The following is a 20,288-nucleotide window of genomic DNA, read 5'->3' as shown; positions in this document are numbered from 1 at the left end:
ACAGCCTGATAATTTCTCCTCAAAAATACATTCATAAAAATTGCTTTAAAATTCTGATCAATGTTTTCAGTTCACATAGATATTAAACTGAATTTCCTAAAGCCTGAAAAGCTAATTATGCATTCAATTAGAGTTTCTTAATAAAGATTAAAACTCTGAAGTCTATTACAAGCACATATTTAATTCAACTGCCATTTTATCCATGCCATGGAAGTGTAAGTGGTAACAATGAATATAAATTATAATACATGCCATAGAAAGAATGCTATTTGTCCAAGTACGTTGCTATAAAGAATTAAATTTTGCTATCAGTTCCACGATCTAGTTAAAATTGGTATTCTTTATTTGGTCTTTCAATGTAGTCCAATTTCCTACTTTGAAAAACAAATTCTAGGGAATAAAGAAAAGAGATTAATTTATCATTAAGACTCTGCTTAATTGAAGTCAATTCCGAACAAACTTGAATTCAATTTCTGCTCATTAAATTGAATGTGCTCTGCGTTCCTCTCTGCATTGCTTTGAGCAAGCAGCTGAGAACAAGGGACTAACATCAAAATTATTAAATTGAGGAGATTTTATTTGGTCTTCACATGCCAGAGCCGCTTTGATGAGGAGCTGTTTTGGCACTGAAAGGAAAGAAGAGCAGCTGGAGGAAAAATCAAATGAAACTAAGCCTTGGAAAATTGAAGAAAACGCAAGCTTAATAATATTTAATAATTAAATTTCCACAAACAATAGCGGCAAATGAAGTAATCTGCAAAGTCTGTGAACTCATTTGCATAATTGATGCCGGTCCCCTGTAAATGAATAATGAAGATAATAAAAGATGTTGCTAAAAATGGGCACAATAACAGCAAATTTCATCAAGCCGCGCGCTCTGATTAATCTGCTCTTGCAAATCAGCAGCGAGAGGGGAGCGCGTGATTAACCGCACCGAGGCCGGCAGCAGGCGGCGGCGCTGCCCTTTCTCCGCGTGTCTCTGGGCGCGTCCTGCCCGCTCCCCGGGCCGCCCGCGCGCCTCTCGCCGCAGCTGCCGCCGGGGCCGCCCCCGGGAGCCGCTTGCCCGGGCGCGCCTCCGCCGCCCGCCCGCCGCCCGGGGTTCGCGCCTCGGCCGCTGCGCCGCTGCCTTTTGTCGCGGCTGCGTGCGGGGTGATGGCCGCCTGCCCCGCGGTCCCCTCGCACCTCCGCTCCGGGAGCTTCCCGCCTGCAGGGGGAGGCCCCGGAGGCGCCGAAGTCCCCGCTGCCCCCGCTCACTCTCCCGATGCAGAATAAACTGGGAAACAATTAGCTAGCCGGGTGGGAAGGTGGTGGGCTTCTCCAAGGCCGGTGGGTTGTGTACCCCCGCCCTCGAATGGGGCTGGGAGTCCCGGCAGTTGGGAATTTCTAATTAGGAGAGACGATGAGAGATGCCCGGTGGCCCGCGAGGGCAGCCGCTTTCGAAGAAACCAGGAATGGCGCTGTGAGATGCGCGGGCCCTGTTCCACCCAGCTCCCCATCACGCACAAAAAGAACGGGCCTTGAAAGAGATGAGTTTATTATTCCCTTTTAAACGACTATTCAGAAGAGATCAGGAGAGGGGGAAAAAAATGCTTCCCACCCCACCAATTCCCTTCCCTTGAAGAAAAGAAAGAGAAAGCAACCCACAAAGGTAAGCTGAGCATTTTCAGATTTTGTGGGGTTTGCTTTATTTGTTTGTTTGTTGAAGAATCAAAATAACATTTTCCAGTTTGCGACTTACATGTTCGTGTGCTTTTTTTCTCAGGGCCAACACAAGGGACTAATAAAATCTCTGAGAACTGTAGGACTCAAATACATGCTGTGTGGGAGTTTGCGAAAGCAACTTTGCTGAGTACAAACCCTAGACGATGAAACTGAAAAGACTTCGAAAATCACAGGCTCCTCTCCCAATCGGCGCCGCACTTTTCCAGCTTTCTAGGATAAAGTTGTCTCAGAAAAAGAAAAACTGTTGATAAACCATCGTTCCAGACCGTAACTTATTTTACAACTCTCCGTTTGCAATCGATCATAGCTCGGGCCTAACAGCACTGACTCGGGCTTTTCATTTGTTTATAGTGTGTGCTGTGTTTTATACCTCAAATGTACCATGTCAGCTATGTAATAATGCGTTATTTTTGTTCACATCCTGGATCCACATCTGCAATGCTTTTGTTTGAAATAAAAGCCGTGATTATTTTCCATTATTACAGAATGGAAACTTCGGTCCTAGACATCTAACATATCTTAAAAATCCAGTTGGGAAAAGTAGAGAGAAGCTCATGTTTACTTCACTTGTAAAGTGCAGTTGACTTTAACTGGACCAGTTTTAATCCAATCTAATAAACCACTAGCTTGCTTCTGCTTCAGAAAAAGCCAGTAAGCCACCCTGAGGCCCAAATCCCATCTTTCACAGTGTCCGGGAAACCTGTGATTACCTTGTTTTTGCTAAATGAATAGCTCATACAGTGGCAGTTAATTTTTCTGGTGCAATAATCACATTGTAATTTTCCCTAATTCGTCTAAGTACAAAGAAATCCTAATATCATGGAATTGTGAGCCAGAGGCAACCTCCTTACTTTACTTGGTAAGAAATGGTCTCACCCTCCACACTCCAGGTTTCCCTACTCCCAGGCCAGTGGTCTCTCTCCACCCCTAACCTCTTGTACAGATCAAGGGAAAGAAACTGGGAAAGGACTCCAAAGCAATGTTTCAGGAACCACAGGGAAACCAAGGGAATGCAGTGACAGAATTCATGGGATGTGGGAAGGGTTCGAAAAATAAATCCTGATGATAAAATGAGTTCTCAAAGAATCAGGAGCCATATGGTAATAGGGAAGCTATGTGAAGGGCAGAGGTTGTATAAAAATTATCTGGAAAACTAAGGACTGTGGGGAGAAAGTAAGTGGTTTATACAATGTATAAAACATGGGACCAAAGTTAGAACAAGAGAAGAAAGGAAAAGTCCATGGGATGTTTGTAGACAGGCAGATGGAGAGGATACATGAATTGGTGTCCAAAAGATTTCCTTCTGTGGTGCTTTTAAGGAAGAAAAGCTGACATACTGGCTCATGAGAATGAACTAGTAAAGAGGTCAGAGACACGGAATGGCCAGACAGTGACAGTCAAGGTGAAGAGTCTTATTCAAGGAACATGATAGGAATGCCAGGGCTTGACCGACATCAAGGGTACTTTGTCTTCTCAGACATGGAGAGTGTCCTAAAACCCACGAATCCTTAGATGAAGAAGCACACTGCCCAGGGTCACCCAGCAGCTCCATGCCTGGCATAGAAAATTCAGGCTTTCTGATCTCTATGGGTGCACTCTCCAGTGATGCCACTTCTCTCTCTTATGATTTGGATTTGTTCAGTTAGGTGGGGTTCTGAAAAGATGCCCTCAGAATTCTTTGCTTTTTCCTGTTTCACATTACCCTGATGTATAAATTAAAAATGTATTCTATAGGGTTCTTCCATTTATTAACTCTTGTATAAGAAATGAAGGTCTCTTGTTGTCACTTGAAAACACCCACATTTTAGAAATGTCTGGGCCACTCCAAAGTAAGAAACAAAATTTATTTCAGTTGGTCAGTATGGAAAGTGCATACTTTATTCTAATTACTCCTGGCTCACACTCAAGAGATGGAAAAGCAGGTAAGATTTTACAGCCAAAATTCTTTGGTTTCTTCCCGTCCTAAAAAAATAATAATAATAAGACTAACCAGTTTGAGCAAGTCTAATGCTCTAAGCAGGTAAACTGTGCAGCTGTGTGTCTGAAACCCTGGGTCCTGGGATACTTTATGGCACTTCATCTCCTTCGAGAGCCATTCATCCTTAAGAGGCCAGGAATCTGAGTTCTGTACGGGCAGAAAATGTACCCACACAGTACTGTTTGTCTGGTTACCCTGGTTAGCTGATGATGACCACATACAATATAAACCAGTGTCTAATTCTTAGAAACTAAGGTTATTGTCAGAGATGCCAGCTCCCCATACACAGAGCAATAGACAGAAATTGCTGCTAATCTGACAAGTGAAAATATTCATACCCTGTGATGTTTACTGTCTGTTCATAGACAACCTGCACATTAATTGTGAGTTACCATTTCCTCACAAATAATTCATCTCTAATGAATAATGATGTCTTTGTTTCCCCCATTCAATTAAAATTTCCCTACGAAAACAGACATTTTATTAAAATAGAAATTATATAATGTTAGCATATGGACTAAAAAAAGCAGTATTTAAGTAGGCAATCCATAAGGCATGTAAAGCATTGTTTATGATTATATAGATATTTTAAACAATTAGGGATCTTCCCTCCCTGGTTTTTTAAGGATAGCTTTGCCATCTGTGTTCCTCCAAAGGTAAAAAGCACAAGTTATTTATCTTTCCTGGTTTGACCAAGATTTTCTAGGATTTACAATCCACTAAAAACAAGTATCAAAACCCATACATCTGCCCTATTTCTACGCACTCTACCCTTCTCTCTGGAAGCCATAAAACCATAATGAAAAGGAATTAGAAGAAAAAAGCATGCAACTCAAAATTCCTTATTGACACTCTTTTCCTTCCTCACTATATTTGATTCAATCAGTATGTGCTGGGCACCCACTACCTGACAGATGCTGAGCAACAGGTGAATATCTATGATCCCAGCCGACCAACCTGCCACCAGGGGGATACTACATGTACACAGATAATGTACTTGTAGGGCTTTCCAGGTGGCGCTAGTGATAAGGAATCTGCCTGCTAATGTAGGAGACGCAAGAGATGTGGGTTTGATCCCTGGGTGGGGAAGATCGCCTGGAAGAGGGCATGGCAACCCACTCCAGTATTCTTGCCTGGAGAATCCAACGGATAGAGGAGCATGGCGGGCTACACTCCACGGGATCATGGAGTCGGACATGACAGCACAACAACAATAGTGTAATAAATACTATAAGCCGTTAGCCCAGATTCAGAACTCTGGGATGTTTTCTTAAGAAGAAGTTAAAAAAAAATGGGGGAAATTGTTTGATAGCTTAATTCATGATCTGCTTGTTAACTTCATGATGGTCCCTTTCCAACCACAGACATCACCTTGTAATATTCCCCATCTCCAATGGGTATCAGAAAAGTCACGTATTCATAATTCCAATGAGCTATTGGCAATCGCAGTTTAGTTCTACATGATCCCATGAACACATTTTTTCAGAGGGCTTAAGTTTGAAAAAAGAATCCCAGGCATACTTTGTTCAGCACTGAACTATATGACATTGATTTGTTAGAGCGCTGTATATATAAGACCTGTTTTAAATATGTGTATGTGTATACCTGAATATATACATGTTTCACTCTGGATATTAAATTACAAGTTTCATGGTGACTTGAGACACTATTAAGAAATTGGTCTAAGAAACCAAATGTAAGAATTATTAGACAATGAGGAACTAGTAGAAGTTCTTGGACTTTATAAATGGCATTATAAACATCACTGTAGCCTGAGAGGATTAGCCAACAAATGTATGACCAATAGCCAGAAGAAACTTTGACTACAATGTGTCATGACTTCAGGGGATATGAAAAAAATGTAAGAGTGACGGCCAAAGCAGAGTACTGGGAATCTGTATTCTCAGAAACTATAACAAAACTACTGTATCAGACTCTATTGCTTTCACCTGTTTGGAACAGTAACCCTACTCAGCTAGCTTAACTAAATAGTCCTTTGCCTTTCACTTACTGGGAGACTAGGCAGGACTAGCTCAGCAGCCCTACAATTCCACGAGAGACTCAGTTTCCTCTCTTTCCTGTCTATCATCCTTAACGTGCTTTTTATTTTGTTGTTGTGGTGGTGGCGATCACAAGATGGCCCCTTTACCATCTTATGGTAAATAAAACAGAGATGTTTTACCCCAAGATGTCTATTCCAAGAAAAAAAGGGGGTGGGGGAAGAGTAAAAGATATGTACCAGCTGAGTTTGGCCTTTTTTTACAGAAAAAAAGTTTGCCAGAAGCCTCACCCAGTAGAGAGTTCTGTTTACATATCATTGGATAGAAGTAGGTCTAGGTCACATGGCTTTAGCTGGAAAAAAATCTGGTTGGGGGGGGGTGGGCAATGAGAAGTTTTAACTGAACACATAGCTGTCCCAAGAAAATCCAAATTATCTTGGTAAGTTAAAAAGGAAAACTTGATACTGAAAGGAGAACCAGTGCTGCTTCATTAGGGTTTGCAATTCTAGAAGGTGTTGGTTGCCCCCAACACTAATTCATACAAATATTTTGTGTTGATATACCATGTAGCACTGTTGTAAAATAAAGATATCAAATAATGTTCATATCTCCCTATGAGATATGGCATCCCCATACTTCTCCTGGGTAAAGAGTTAGCGTATTTGTAAAGTTATCAAGTGGCCTGACCATTTTTAAAGGCTGTCAAGACACCCAATATTACTATAAAGATACTATATTCCATGCTGAATCTTAATCCCACACTATGCTATATTTGTAAAGGGTTTTCCATCCTTGCTGCTGGAAGTTTATTTGTGGGCTTATCATAAATGCATGAATAACATAAAGTAATGTTTTAATACACAAGACAAGTATGAAAGTATCAGAATGGCCTCAGGAATTGGGATCTGAATCAGTGATATAAAAGGAAGACTAGGATGAACAATGTGTTTTTATCATGGAATATCCTTGTCATGAAAAACACCAGCATGCACATATCATAGTTGTCAAAATAAAGCAGAAAGGTGTCTTACTCCAATCAACTCAATTTTATTTATCCTGTTACCTATTTTTTGTAAACTCTATATTCACTCAGCAGTACCTCAACCTGAGTAGCAGTTCAGAGGTGGGGGACAGTGACAAACCTCAAACCAGTCAACCTAATTATGTTATTAGCTATGTTGTTGACTATAGTTAGGGTTTTGCTGAGAGAGGAGATTGAAGCTATTTGTAAAATAAAGCTTGTGTTTGTGGATTTCAATTATCCATGCTATTCTTAGTCCCTATTTCTATGGATAAGCAAGAGTTGGATGAATCTAAAACTATTATTTTGAAGCAAGATTTGGTTGCTATCTTTCAGAAATCATAGTTTGTGTAAAAATCATTTATCCCACCCTACTTTTATGCCAGGCATTGTACAGTGGGGTCTTGTAAAAAGGCAAGGTTTTAGCAGCCCTCTTACTACATGCCCATTTTCTTAGAAAAAGCAAGTAATGAGTATATAAGTGTATAACCTTCAACATTATGGAAGGAAAAGTACACATATTGTTTTCCTCAGTAATTAGGTGCAGAATCTTAGAAGTCTGGTTGAAGGCGTCAGCCAACATGTATCATCTCATTCATTTATCCCAAAAGGGAAGTTTGAGTGTTCAGTTTACACAAATGTGCTGACTTAGGTTTTACAAATGAACTTTTTTAAACGTCTCATGCAATGCTCCACATCAGACCCTGCTCTTAGTCTTCCTTTGATTGCAGTGCAAAGAGACACAGCCCTGCCAATTACGATGTGACCTTCAGCAAGTCACTCACTTAACCTTTCTGAGCTTCCCTTCCTTCATCTTTAAAATGGGGACAACAAACTCCACTCTGCAGAGTTGTGATGGGAAAGAAAAACAGTGATTTTTGTTGCAAAAATCACTGTAAAATGTAAGGGGCCAAACTAATATAAGGTATATTATCATCTCATTAATCCAAAGATACTATTGGGGAATCTTTATCTAATGTTGATGCCACTGAGCGTTTGAAAGACTTAAAGCTTTAAATAATTTTGTTGAAGTACCGCACAGCCTCAAAGACCAGCCAGTGTCAACCAGCTCATTAGAAAATCTCTGGTATTGAAATGAACGCCAAGGTAGGATACAGTGCACTTCCACTTCAGAAATCATGTTTAGCATAATCCTGCTTTGGAAATAGTCACAAAACATTTTGCAGGTTTGCTGAAATAAACTTTCTTCAGTCTTCAGAAAGAACAGATCCATGAATAGATATGATCATCATTTATTTATTTAGTGGGCATATGTGCTCAGTTGCCTCAGTTGTGTCCGACTCTGCAACCCTCTGTTCTGTGTCCACCAGGTTACTTTGTTCATGGGATTCTCCAGGCAAGAATACTAAAGTGGGTTGCCATTTCCTCCTCCAGGGGATCTTTCTGACCTGGGGATTGAACCCTCATTTTCTGCATTGCAGGTGGATTCTTTACCCTCTGAGCCACCTGGGAAGACCTTATTTAGTGTATAATGTTACTAATAGCCTTTAAATGTTTCAGAAGAAACCTTCACATTTTATGTACATTTTCCCTTTTTAAGGAATGCATTAACTAAAATGAAGACATTGCTCAATGGGTGTGTTAGACTTCACAGATTCCTACCACCCAAAATATGATTACTGTTTTCTTCTTTATTACCTAAGTTTCAGCTTTGCTCAACTCAAGGAACCCCAAACAATGAAAATACTGTGTAATTCTTATCTAATATTTTGCATTAAATCATCCATGTTCTTTTAACACTTAGGTTGTTGCTATCACTATAAATCTCTTGGGTCACTCAGTTTTTATCTCAAGTATATATAAATTTCACAAACTTTTTTTTTCACAAACATTTGATGGAAAGGGTTTTTTTTTTTAATTATTACTTTCTCAATTAATGCTCAGTTCCTCTAGCATTTTGTAATGGTAGTTTCATGCTAAATAAGCATCAGGCATTGTGCTAAACTATTTTCCAATGCATGCTTCCAAACATTTGTGGATAGATTCTAAAATGGATTTTGAGTAGAGGGTCTTAGGAAAAAGTATCACTACTATCCCTCCTCAGCTAATTTAGCCAAGTACATTCCACAACTCTTCCAATCAGTATATTAAGCAGATGTGGTCTTTGTCCACCTAGTAAGTTGAGTTAGACCTTTCAACACTCTGCAGTCTTTTTATCACTCAGCTGCCAAGTTCCCTAGGGTAATCATAGACAGCTTGTCAATTTAATTGCAAAGAAACAGGCTTTCTTGTGACCATTCCAATTTTAGCTGCTACTTTAAATTGTACATGATAGTTCTTCCATGCTGTCTGCCCTTTAAACAGTGTGGATCTCTGCAAGCCTCTTAATGGTGATGGAAGGAAGATGCAAGGCTGAAAATCTGGCTAGCTGATAGCCTATAACATGCATTTTATTAAGTTGCTGCTTTCAAAAAAGAAGCTTTTCCTTCAGTCCTGTATGTTGCCATTACAATGCCAACGCTAAATTATTTATTTTTTCTTTTCAATGTTCCACTTTCATGCACATTTTCTTCCTTTCTGGGTGATAGAGGATTCATAGGCCATCTGGCTTCTGAAACATCTGGACACTGAATTTCTGCAGAGGAGAATCAGAGGGAAGAGACGATCACTGGTATTTGGTGTCTCCAGAGAGATTTAAATCAACGATGATATTTTTGTTGTCTGCCTTTTGGAAAGTTAACAAAAAAAGTGAAAGGAAATAACACCACATCACAGGAACCCAGAGTTCCAAGAAAACTAGGAATATATAAGAAGGTAGGACTTTTAGATATGAATTTAGGTCAGTAACTATTTAGTTACCCTGTATCAGATATCTCTATATTAGACACCATTTCTAAAATGACCCCCATTTTTTCAATTGCCATGCATTTTTTTAATTTATTTAGATATACTTTTTAACATTTCTAAATTTATATGGTACATTATTGAGCACAACATATTTTGCCTCAGATTGTGTATAATTCAAATCTATAAATTTTTATTAATCAAGGGCGTGCTGCGGTTCATGGGGTCTCAAAGAGTCGGACACAACTGAGCAACTGAACTGAACTGATCTGATATGTCTGTTGATATGTTCAGCTAGATAGAAATATTTACCCAAATAGACCAGGGCACTATTTGGGTAAAACAAGAAGGGTTACTTTTCTAAAATATATAGAAGAAAATTAGAACAAAGAGAGAACAGTGATTCCCAAGATAGCTCAAGTTGCAAGCTTCTGGACCCCAAAATCCAGAAGTAAGATGATATAACACAGGAGGGAGAGACGGTCTCATCAGAACTGACAAAGTTCAACTGCCCTCCAACAAGCTCAGCCTTGAGCGCAAGCACATGGGGTGGGTGTGTGTGCGTGTGTGTGTGTATGTAGGGATCGGCATAGGGACAGGTTGCTCTGGAAATGCACGGGGATCACCTCTTCTAAACTATCAGTCTTGGTGTTATACCACATAAAATGTGACTGTGCAGTTTGGTACAGTCAGTCATGAGCACAGTGTCAATCACCGTCACTTTTCCCCATTAACATAGCCTGGTCCACAGCCTTCCTTGAAGTTGGGATTCAGAACCAGAACAAGGGCTAGTTTTCCAGATCGTCCAGCAACTCACAACAACAAGCCCTTAGATGACTCTTAAAGTATCTCCTATGTTCAAAGGTACTAGACTTAGCTGCCAGGCAAGTGTGAGATGTTTAGATCCTGTGATTTATTTCCCATGCTCTTGCAAAATTGTATTTTTTTTCTTTCACTATATTTTCTCTGGTAAATATTTGGGCCCTTAATTAATAGATGTTCTTTTCCCAAAATAACTGAAGTTGCTAAAGAGTTCTCTTTGAGAGATATGCATTTGAAGCAACTAATATTATGCACCTTTCTGCTATTTTCCTGAGTATGTGACACTCTGCCATATATAAAAACAGAACTGTCAGTTTAAGTTGATTTCTAGGAAGCCAACAGTTAAAACTGTAGTAACTATTCAAAAGAAAAAGAATCCAACTGTAAAATTTAAGTAACTATTTTTTAATTAGGCATACCTACATTTAAATACAATAACTCTCAAATAAGGGACTACAGATATATTCTCTGGTTTCTGCCAGCTCATTGTGTCCTTAATTTCCTCTAACTGCATCCTCGCTGAGCCCCACAATGAAGCACAATATTAGATGTTCACTTGTGAGATATCAACCTTGTATGAAGAGAATGAATAAAAAATGAAGTTCTTAGCTGTGATCTATTTCAGATTAGCAATTTTCATTTATAAAACTGTTTATTTTACTTTGTCAGCTTGAAGGTCAATCTAACTTCAAATTGCATTTTGCAGAATTTCAACAAAGATATGAGCCCCATCTCTGCTTCCTTTAAAACTAAAGGTAAAAAACTGAGTCTTAACTGGGATATTAGGCAGAACTTTATGAAATGGACCAGATCATATTGATACAAGACTTTCAAAGACAGTTCACTTTGAAATCAAAGCATCAGAGCTTGGACAGTGTGGTAGATGGCATTGGGGTTAGCAGGTATTAACTGTAGACAGTAACCTAGGACAAGCTGTAGGAGCAAATTCAATGAAATAATTGTCATACTCTAAGGAAAGAATAAACAACCATCATAATAGGTACCATTATGATTGGGCTTCCCAGGTGATGCTCCTGTTATAGAACCTGCCTGCCAACTTAGGAGACATAAGAGAAGTGGGTTTGATCCCTGTGTCAGGAAGATCCGTGAAGGAGGGCACAGCAACCCACTCCAATATTCTTGTCTGGAGAATCCTATGGACAGAGGAAGCTGGTGGGCTACAGTCCATAGGGTCGCTAAGAGTCAGACATGGCTGAAGCGACTTAGCATGCAGCATGCACTTTAAATACTTAACATGTATGAGGGACTATTTTATGCATTTTAGATAGATTATCTCCCCACATTTCTACAACAAATTTTGAGGTAGATACTGTTTGTTATCACATCTTACCAATGAAGACTCTGAGGGCCAAGGTGGTTAAGAATCTTAGCCAAGATCACACAACAAGTACATGAGGGAGCACAGATTCAAACCCAGGCATAAAAACTCCAAAACCCATATTCTAAATGACAAGGCTGTGCGTATATGCCTGTAAAGGATATGATGAAGGCCACCACTAGATATGTTCTGATACTGACCTACATTTTAAAAATTCTCCAGCCCCTCTTGTATATTCCTATAGCACTTAAGTCCCTCTTCATTATCTCACACCTATCCCACTTGACTATAAGCTTCACATGACAGGGACCACAATGTCTGTTTCATTCACTTCTATAGTGTCAGTGTCTAGCATCTTACCAGTCCTGCTGTGGCCTTTTGATTAATATTTACTGACTAAATATTTAATAAATAGATTTAGTGAGTATTTATTAAAACATGATTTCTTGTGAGACACTGCCCACTCCTCAGGATCTTTTTAAATAAAACTCAGAGTCTAGCAAAGAGAACATGGGATTCAGATACAAATAACTTAGGTTCTTGGCCAAACACTGCAACATCCCAGTTCTGTGATCTGGGACAAGCCACTAAACCTCTAGAGTCTCAATTTTATCATCTGACCAGCAAATGCATTAAAGATACACTTCTTAAGAAGTCTTTGGTGCCATACAAATTATCATTATTGTAACTATGGGTTCTTGTAGCTGATGATGAAATATCTATCAGGATAGATACAAGTAAGAAAGCCAACACATTGTGTGTGTGTGTGTGTGTGTGTGTGTGTGTGTGTGTGTGTGATTGTATTCTGGGGACAGGAACACAAAATAGGAAACCACAAATGCTAAATGCCCATTTCACTGAAAAGACCCAATGTCCTCAAATTTAGCCTAAATAAGCCCTGGGGGCTTTTCTTGTTAACGGCTTCCCTGGTGGCACAGTGGTAAAGAATTCACTTGCAATGCAGGAGACAGAGAGACGAGGATTCGATCCCTGGGCTGGGAAGATCCTCTGGAGGAGGAAATGGCAACCCACTCCAGTATTCTTGCCTGGAGAATGCCATGGACGGGGGAGCCTGGTGGACTACAGTCCACAGGGTTGCAAAGAGTCTTACACAACTGAAGCAAAGCCACTTAGCATGCACACCCGCTTTTCTTGTCACGTACACCTTCTGGTGCTTGTTCTGAAGTAAACAGCAGCCTACGTATGCCTCTGGGATTACAGCATTTCCTAACAGTTTTGGGACATTCTGCCCCTTAAGACAGGCTGGCTCTGTAACCATTTTTAAATGCACCCCAAATTCTTTGTCCAGAGGTAACTTCCCAAAGGCATCTTAGAGCTCTGACTCAAGCAGACCTTCTCAACCTGCAACCATGCTTCCTGAAGATCTGCCTCCTCTTTTGCTGCTGCTGCTGCTGCTAAGTCGCTTCAGTCGTGTCCGACTCTGTGTGACCTCATAGACGGCAGCCCACCAGGCTCCCCCGTCCCTGGGATTCTCCAGGCAAGAACACTGGAGTGGGTTGCCATTTCCTTCTCCAATGCATGAGAGTGAAAAGTGAAAGTGAAGTCACTTAGTCGTGTCCGACTCTTAGCGACCCCATGGACTGCAGCCCACCAGGCTCCTCCGTCCATGAGATGCTCCAGGCAAGAGCGCTGGAGCGGGGTGCCATTGCTTCCTCTTTTAGGTGAGCTTATTTAAGAAGCAGTCTTTTGTCTCCAGTAAAGAGTATAGTTCAGCTTTTTGGTTACTTATTTTCCGTCTCTGAAAGGCCAACCTCAGAAACTATTGTGAGATAAAATTATAGATACACTTTTTCATAGGGAGTGAGCCCAGATTTATTTTTTCTTTGATAGAAATTTTAGTAATCCCCACAAAATATATAGCTTTCCTAAATCAGTCAGTTTAGGAAGTGTGTCTGCATTTGGCAAGTGAATTTTAAAATGGATTCTCATTTATAATAATCCATTTATAAGTAGAATTACTTATTAAAACTATTTGACAATTTTACATTTACCTTATACCAATTAGGAGTCTGTTCAGGGCCATCTGGAACCCACAACTTTTAAAATATTTTTTAAAACCAAATTTTACTATTAAAAAACTATGACTAATTCTTTGTTATTAGATATAATAGTAGCTGACATATCTTTTAAAATCACAAGCATTGCTAGTATAAAAATAGGTTTTAAAATTGCAAATACATCTTTTAAAATGACCTATTTAGGGCTTCTTAATGTGGTCCATGCATAGAATTAAGAAAGTCTCTGAATTTGGATAAGGACAAAAGTTGCATTTTTATTTTCATAACCTCTAATTAAAATGTTGCATTTTCTTTCATTATGGATGCCAAGAACCAGTCACAATAGTATTAACAATACTTGTGATTTTGTCACCAATAAAAATCACAAACATTTAAAATTGCATTACAGTTACTGCAGGTATTTCAAAATATTATTTTTATGCACCACTACATCAGAATTACAGTCCTTAGACAAACTAGTAGAGCATGTCATTTAATGTTTTAATAAAGAAACACGTATTTCTAGATCACAATGTTTCAGTATTTTGCTAACCACCTCTCCGTACAATTGGTTTCCATTGTAATGCTGTATAATTCACATTATACATTTAAAAATTTATTCTGAAAGGGGGTCCATAGGCTTTACCAAATTGCCAAAGGGGTCTTTGGCTCCAAAAAAGCATTATGAACCCATATTCTAAAACCATATTAAATGATTCAGAGTATGCTATAGATTGAATTTATTAATATCTCCCCAAAACTCAAATTCATGTGAAACACTAACCCTCAATATGACATATTGGGAGACAAGGCTTTTATAGGAAATAATCAAGGTTAAATGAGGTCATGAGGGAGAAGAGGTGAGCCTATAGTGTTCGTGTCCTTGTAAGAAGAGATCGCAGAGCTCATTCAAGCTCTCTCCTAGTGAGGGCATGAGATGATGGCTATCTACACCCCAGAAAGAAAGTTCTCATCAGAACTTGACTGTGCTGGCACCCTAATCTTACACGTCCAGATTCTAGAACTGTGAGAAAATACATTTCTGTTGTTTAAGCCACCCAGTTTATGATATTTTGTTTTAGCAGCCCAAGCTGACTGATAGCAGCTTTTTCCTTTTTAATACTTTCTTGCTATTAATACTTCTTTTAGTTGCAAATCTGGGTGCTATTGGGGAATTCACTGTACTCCTTCACCAGGATTCAAGACCCAGAGTCTCTTTTAAGAAAAAAGTTCTGTGAGTTGCTATTTAAATAAATATCACAAAAAGAAACCAATCAGTATTAATTGACTAATTGTATTGACTATAATTAATTGTCTAATTATATTAGACAATAATAAATCACATTTTCCCCTGGTGGCTCAGGCAGTAAAGAATCTGCCTGCAATGTGAGAGACCTGGGTTCAACCCCTGGGATCAGGAAGATTCACTGGAGAAGGAAATGGCTATCCACTCCAGAAAATAAAATGTTAAATAAATAATAAAAAATAACATTTTCAATACAGTCATCATTAGTGTCAGCTAAGCAGGTGGCAATTGCTGAAACAGCTATTAGTGCCTATTTCCATCAGCAACATTGTTTTTATAAGTCCTTTGTGATTCAACTCCCTTCTGAGATGCTCAACAGTTCCTGCTTTATACAGTGACTTTGCAGGCCCCTGTCCCACAGGGAATGCCACAATTCACCCAGTTAGGCATTTGGATATCCCTGACTGCGTCTAACAGTGAAAGAGATTTTTGTTAAGGACCCATATCCCTACATCAGTACTTTTAACTAGTTTCAGGAAACACACTACACCATTTCTGGTTAACCTTAAAACAATCACATTAAAATAAAGAGGACTGTCAGTAGAGCAATTTTATAAATAGCTAAAATTAAACAGAGCAAGACTGGCAGTGCTAATACATGAGCAAAGAACTGACTTCCTGCATTTCATCGAGAATTCCTGATAGCAAACTGCAGTACGTTTATTATACATTAATTCAACACAGCATTCAAAATGAATTTATGCCCTGGTTGAAGGGTGCGATATTGAAACTAAATATTATTTATTGTCTTAATATTAGTAATAACTACACTAAAAAAAATTGTGTTAACAATTCAGAGTGTTTAAAAAGCTAAAGATACCATAGCTCTACTTACCAATCAACTGCTCTTGCTTTAATTTATGCAAGTGTAGCCTATAGCTAAGAGCTTTGTATATTTGTTTCCCGATGGTATTAGTGCTCAAAAATAGGACACTCTTTCAAGGGCACCTTATAAACATAGAACTATAATTTATTTGGCAAATTAAAGCTCATATAAAATGTGTACACAGAGGTACAGATTAACATATTTAATTTCAATATTACCTGCAAACCTATTTTTTCCCATACACTGTTCTAATTAGTCATATAAAATCGAGTCTGTGTATTATAAGCAATTATTTCAGTGGAAATAGAAACTGGATCTGAATTAAATATACTGTAAAAAGATAACACTTTTATGGAAATGAATATATCCATTTGTATCTAGAAAAATGTGTTCTAGTTAAATGGCATGAAAATGTTGAGAATTCAAAACCTGATTGCAGGAAAAGTTGAGATTTTTATGATTTAATAATACAGAATAATATGCAATCTTGATAATATACCAATATTTATATTTTGATGATATTTCTGAGTTTCCAAGTCCCTCGTAACTATTATATTCACTTTATGCAGTGGAATTTTTCTTATTATGAATATTCACTCCCCCTACAGTTGAATGTGCAAATTGTTCGTGAACATTTTATTTCACAAATGATTCTTTTCCTATTAAGCCTGTACTAGGAATTTTAGTGGTGTAGGTATCAAGCTTATGTTGCATTAAAATTAATGCAAATTGATGTCAATAAAATATTATGCCTATAAGTAAGTAGAATCTATAACTTTAGTGGCAGGATGGTTAGGCTTTCTAAAAGTTATCATAAACTGGCATAAAGGCTTCACCACTTAAGATTTTTGAAAAGAAAAGAAGTAAGTTGAAGCCACTTGACCTAACACAGGACGTGACTGGTGATGACCTCAGACTACAAGCTTTCACTCTCAGGTCTTAGGTCAAATGTAACCTCCCCAGAGAAACTTCCCCGGAACCCCTGACTTCAGATGTTTCTGCTGCACCTGCCCAATGCACTACTTCCACCTGCCCATCTGCCATGTTACTTTCACGGGACCAATCAAGAATTTAGGACTGCTCCTTGTACCAAGAAGGGGCTCAACTACCAGTTTTTTGAAGGAATGGGATGAGCAAGCTAATGTGATTTTTCTTTAAGACATTTCTATAAGATGATTTAGTATCTAGTTGTCAAGAAATCTTAGATATCTAAAAAGGTTTTCTAGATATTCCCTTTGATTCAGGATTAGCTGTCCACTATATTCACACACACATACACACACACACACAAAGGCAGCCTAGAAGAATCATGTCCTTCCCCTTCTGTTTACCTACTCAAACATGAGAATCTTCCTCACAGATTTAAATCATGCTGTGTGAGGTGAGCTTGCAGAACTCCCTCAGTCACACCCTGTTGTTTTTACAGCTACCCCTTGGGCCCAGGTAATGTTTTCTACAAAATACTGTAAACTTCCACAGCTCACATATACCTCTCTTAAATGCTAACTACGCTAACACTCCTTGCTCCCAGCCCCTGGAATGGTTTCCTACTTTGGGCCAATTACAATTAACAAGTCCAATTGTCAAAACACACTAAGATTCACTGTCCTTATTCACTTATGTTTAAATGTTGCCAACTCTAAGTCTGTCTGGCTTCTAAAGACTTTCAGAAAAGGCAACCCCACAAAGTCATTGTAATGTATTCTAATGTCAAAATTTTTTTCCGCCTACCTCTCCTTAATTCTCAGTGGAGGCTTTTTTTTTCTTTTAGGATTCTATGGGTAGATAGAAAACAGCTTGTCACCACTCATTAACCATGACCTGTTCTAACAGTAAAACACAGGACAGACACGACCAGCTACCCAGTCTTTTCCATATCATTCATTATTTTACACGCCTGCCTCTATTCTTTCCAATTTAAAAAGGTTTTTGCAACTCTTAGTCTGAGGGTCACACCACCAGGCACACCATACCTGGTTTCTATTATACCTCCTTGGTCTTTTGTGTTTCTTTTTATGTTTTTTTTTTATTTCTTTTTATGCTTTTTTAAGTAAAATAGTGGCAATATTAAATATTACAATCCTACCTTGTTTTGGTTTGCAAATTTTCCATTCATCCTGCTTTCTCCCATGCCTCTCATATACATGTTAAGCAGAAACTTCTATTACACTGCCCTTGAAACACTCATTATTAACTTCTTTCCAGCTAAAGGCTTCTAATATGTTGTTTAATACTTTTTTTCCTTAGCATTTTAAATGGCTTCTCGTTGCTCTTCAATTCAAAATCCTCAGAATGTTGGTAGCCCCTTGCTCAGTCTGGCCCCTACCTTTCCCTTCAACCTCATCTCACAATACCTGCCCCTGGCACAGAGCTCTTGCCACTCTCATGCTGTGTTTTGCAAGCACACCAGGCCCCCTCCGACGTAGGTCACTTGCTTAGGCTAGCACTCTACCCTGCTCTCTTCTCCCAAACTCGCCTCCCTTTTTCAAGCCAATTCCTTCTGACTCATCCTTCAGGTTCTTTAGAAAGTGCCACTTTCTGCAGGAAGCTTGCCCAGACCAGCTTAAACCTCAGAACCCCGTGAAGCTCTCTTCCAGGGCACTTGATCACAATCACAATTACACAAGTAGTTCTCTAGGTGTATGTTTAATGCTCGTGGCATTGCAGTCCTCCCAGCTTCCTCCACTCTCATCGCCTTAGTCTCATCCACCCCAGGGCTTTAGATATCGTCAACATACTGACCATTCCCAAATGCACATATCCAATTCAGACTTCTCTCCCAAACTCCAGACACATACTCCAAATTTCTACTTTGACATGTGTGTGTGTGCTGCTGTGTCCTACTCTTTGCAACCCGTGGACTGTGGCTCCCCAGACTCCTCTATTCATGGGACTTCCCAGGCAAGAATACTGCAGTGGGTGGCCGTTTCCTCCTTCAGGAGATCTTCCAGTTGACCTAAATAGACATTTAAGCATATCAAATGCCACATGTCCACCTCTGAATTCCTTACCTTCCCCCCAAACCTGTTTCACCTGCAACCTTTGCTCCATTTCAGTGGATGATGACTCTATTCTTCCAGGTGCTCGGACCAAGGAACCTTGGGGTCTTTCTCCACACATCCTGGATTACTTCCTTCACCTGCTGACTGGACTCCTGAATACACTCACTCTTTACAGTCTATCTCAACACAGCAGGGGGATCTTTTAAAATCCAAGTGAGATGGTCTCAGTTGTCAACTCGAAATGCTGCAGTGGTTCCCCCATTTTCCTTCAAGAAGGAACCAAAGACCTTACAACAATCTGTGTTACCTGTCTGATTTTATCTCTTCACTGCTCCAACCACACTAGTCACCTCCAATTTCCTCAAATGGCCAGCCCGGTTCCTGCCTTGGGGTCTTTGCACTGACTGACCTTTCATCTTGGAAGGCTCTTCACCCAGCTATCCCCATGAATAACCCCTCAGTGCCTTCAAAACTCTCTTTTGTTTCTTTTTCCATAGCAATTATCACCTTCTAACATCTTTTATAATCTAGCTATTTTTACATCTATTTACTTATTGTCCATATTCCCTACTCATCTATTCATTAGGTTAGAGATTTGCTCACTGATATATCCCAAGCAGTTGAAATATAATGGATTCACAACTAACTGTGAGATGAGTGCAGGGAAACTCCTATACAAGCTGCAGTGTGCACGTGTTTACAAGGTTGTTTTAAGGATAAATGAAATAGTGTCTGTGAAAGTGCTTTGTAGGCTAAAGTCTCCTTTGATAAACACACCAGTCTTGATTCTTTTCACAGAAGTCACAAGTGTATTATTCACTGGTGCATTTTTTTCATTTTTAATTTGTGTACATATACTCACCAAATATAGTATTGTTTAATATAAGCTTTTCTAATAGTGAACAGTATTACAATATTGAAAAACAAAAACCCTTTGCAACCTGTAAAGTTCTACATGTGTGTGATACTGCTGTTACTTTGGAGTAGGGATTAAGGCTAAACAAGGGATGAATTACAGATTTTTGCAGTAACCCTGTACCTTAACTCCAATGACCCTTAAATATACCTCTCTGAAAATAAAGTACCCTATAAAAATAGAAATAAATGCAATTTCCTTAAGGTTGAGGCAAAGATTGAGGAGATAAAGTTCACTTTTCTAAGAGACATTTTATCTGGTTTGTCATTCTCAATGTGTTCTGAGGGATTCTAGTGGAATTTATATTCAATTTCTGAAGAAATGCTAAGAGTTCTAGGTTCAAAAAATCACAAAAGAGGTTGTTGTCTCAATCTCCTGAATGTTTAATTTTTATGTCTACTTCTAATTTCTGACTTCAAAGTAAGTCATAATTTATTGCTACATGTTTCTAAAACATTTGACTATTTTTAGATCACCTAACTTGCTGAATATTTTATCTTTGTTACCCACATGTAATAACCATATAGTACTAA

At 39.0% G+C, this 20,288-nt stretch overlaps 1 long non-coding RNA gene across 1 annotated transcript; it reads left to right on the top strand.

Moving 5' to 3' along the window:
* The first annotated feature begins 893 nt into the window (after nt 1-893).
* LOC110135267 (uncharacterized) lies at nt 894-2,662 on the top strand. The gene is made up of 2 exons (XR_002313317.2): nt 894-1,648; nt 1,763-2,662. It is a non-coding gene; the product is annotated as an uncharacterized lncRNA (long non-coding RNA).
* Nucleotides 2,663-20,288: the final 17,626 nt, after the last annotated feature.

The sequence above is a fragment of the Odocoileus virginianus genome, chromosome 5 (assembly GCF_023699985.2).
Source record: "Odocoileus virginianus isolate 20LAN1187 ecotype Illinois chromosome 5, Ovbor_1.2, whole genome shotgun sequence".
Classification (NCBI taxonomy): domain Eukaryota; kingdom Metazoa; phylum Chordata; class Mammalia; order Artiodactyla; family Cervidae; genus Odocoileus; species Odocoileus virginianus.
This window is presented reverse-complemented; position numbering and strand designations above follow the sequence as displayed.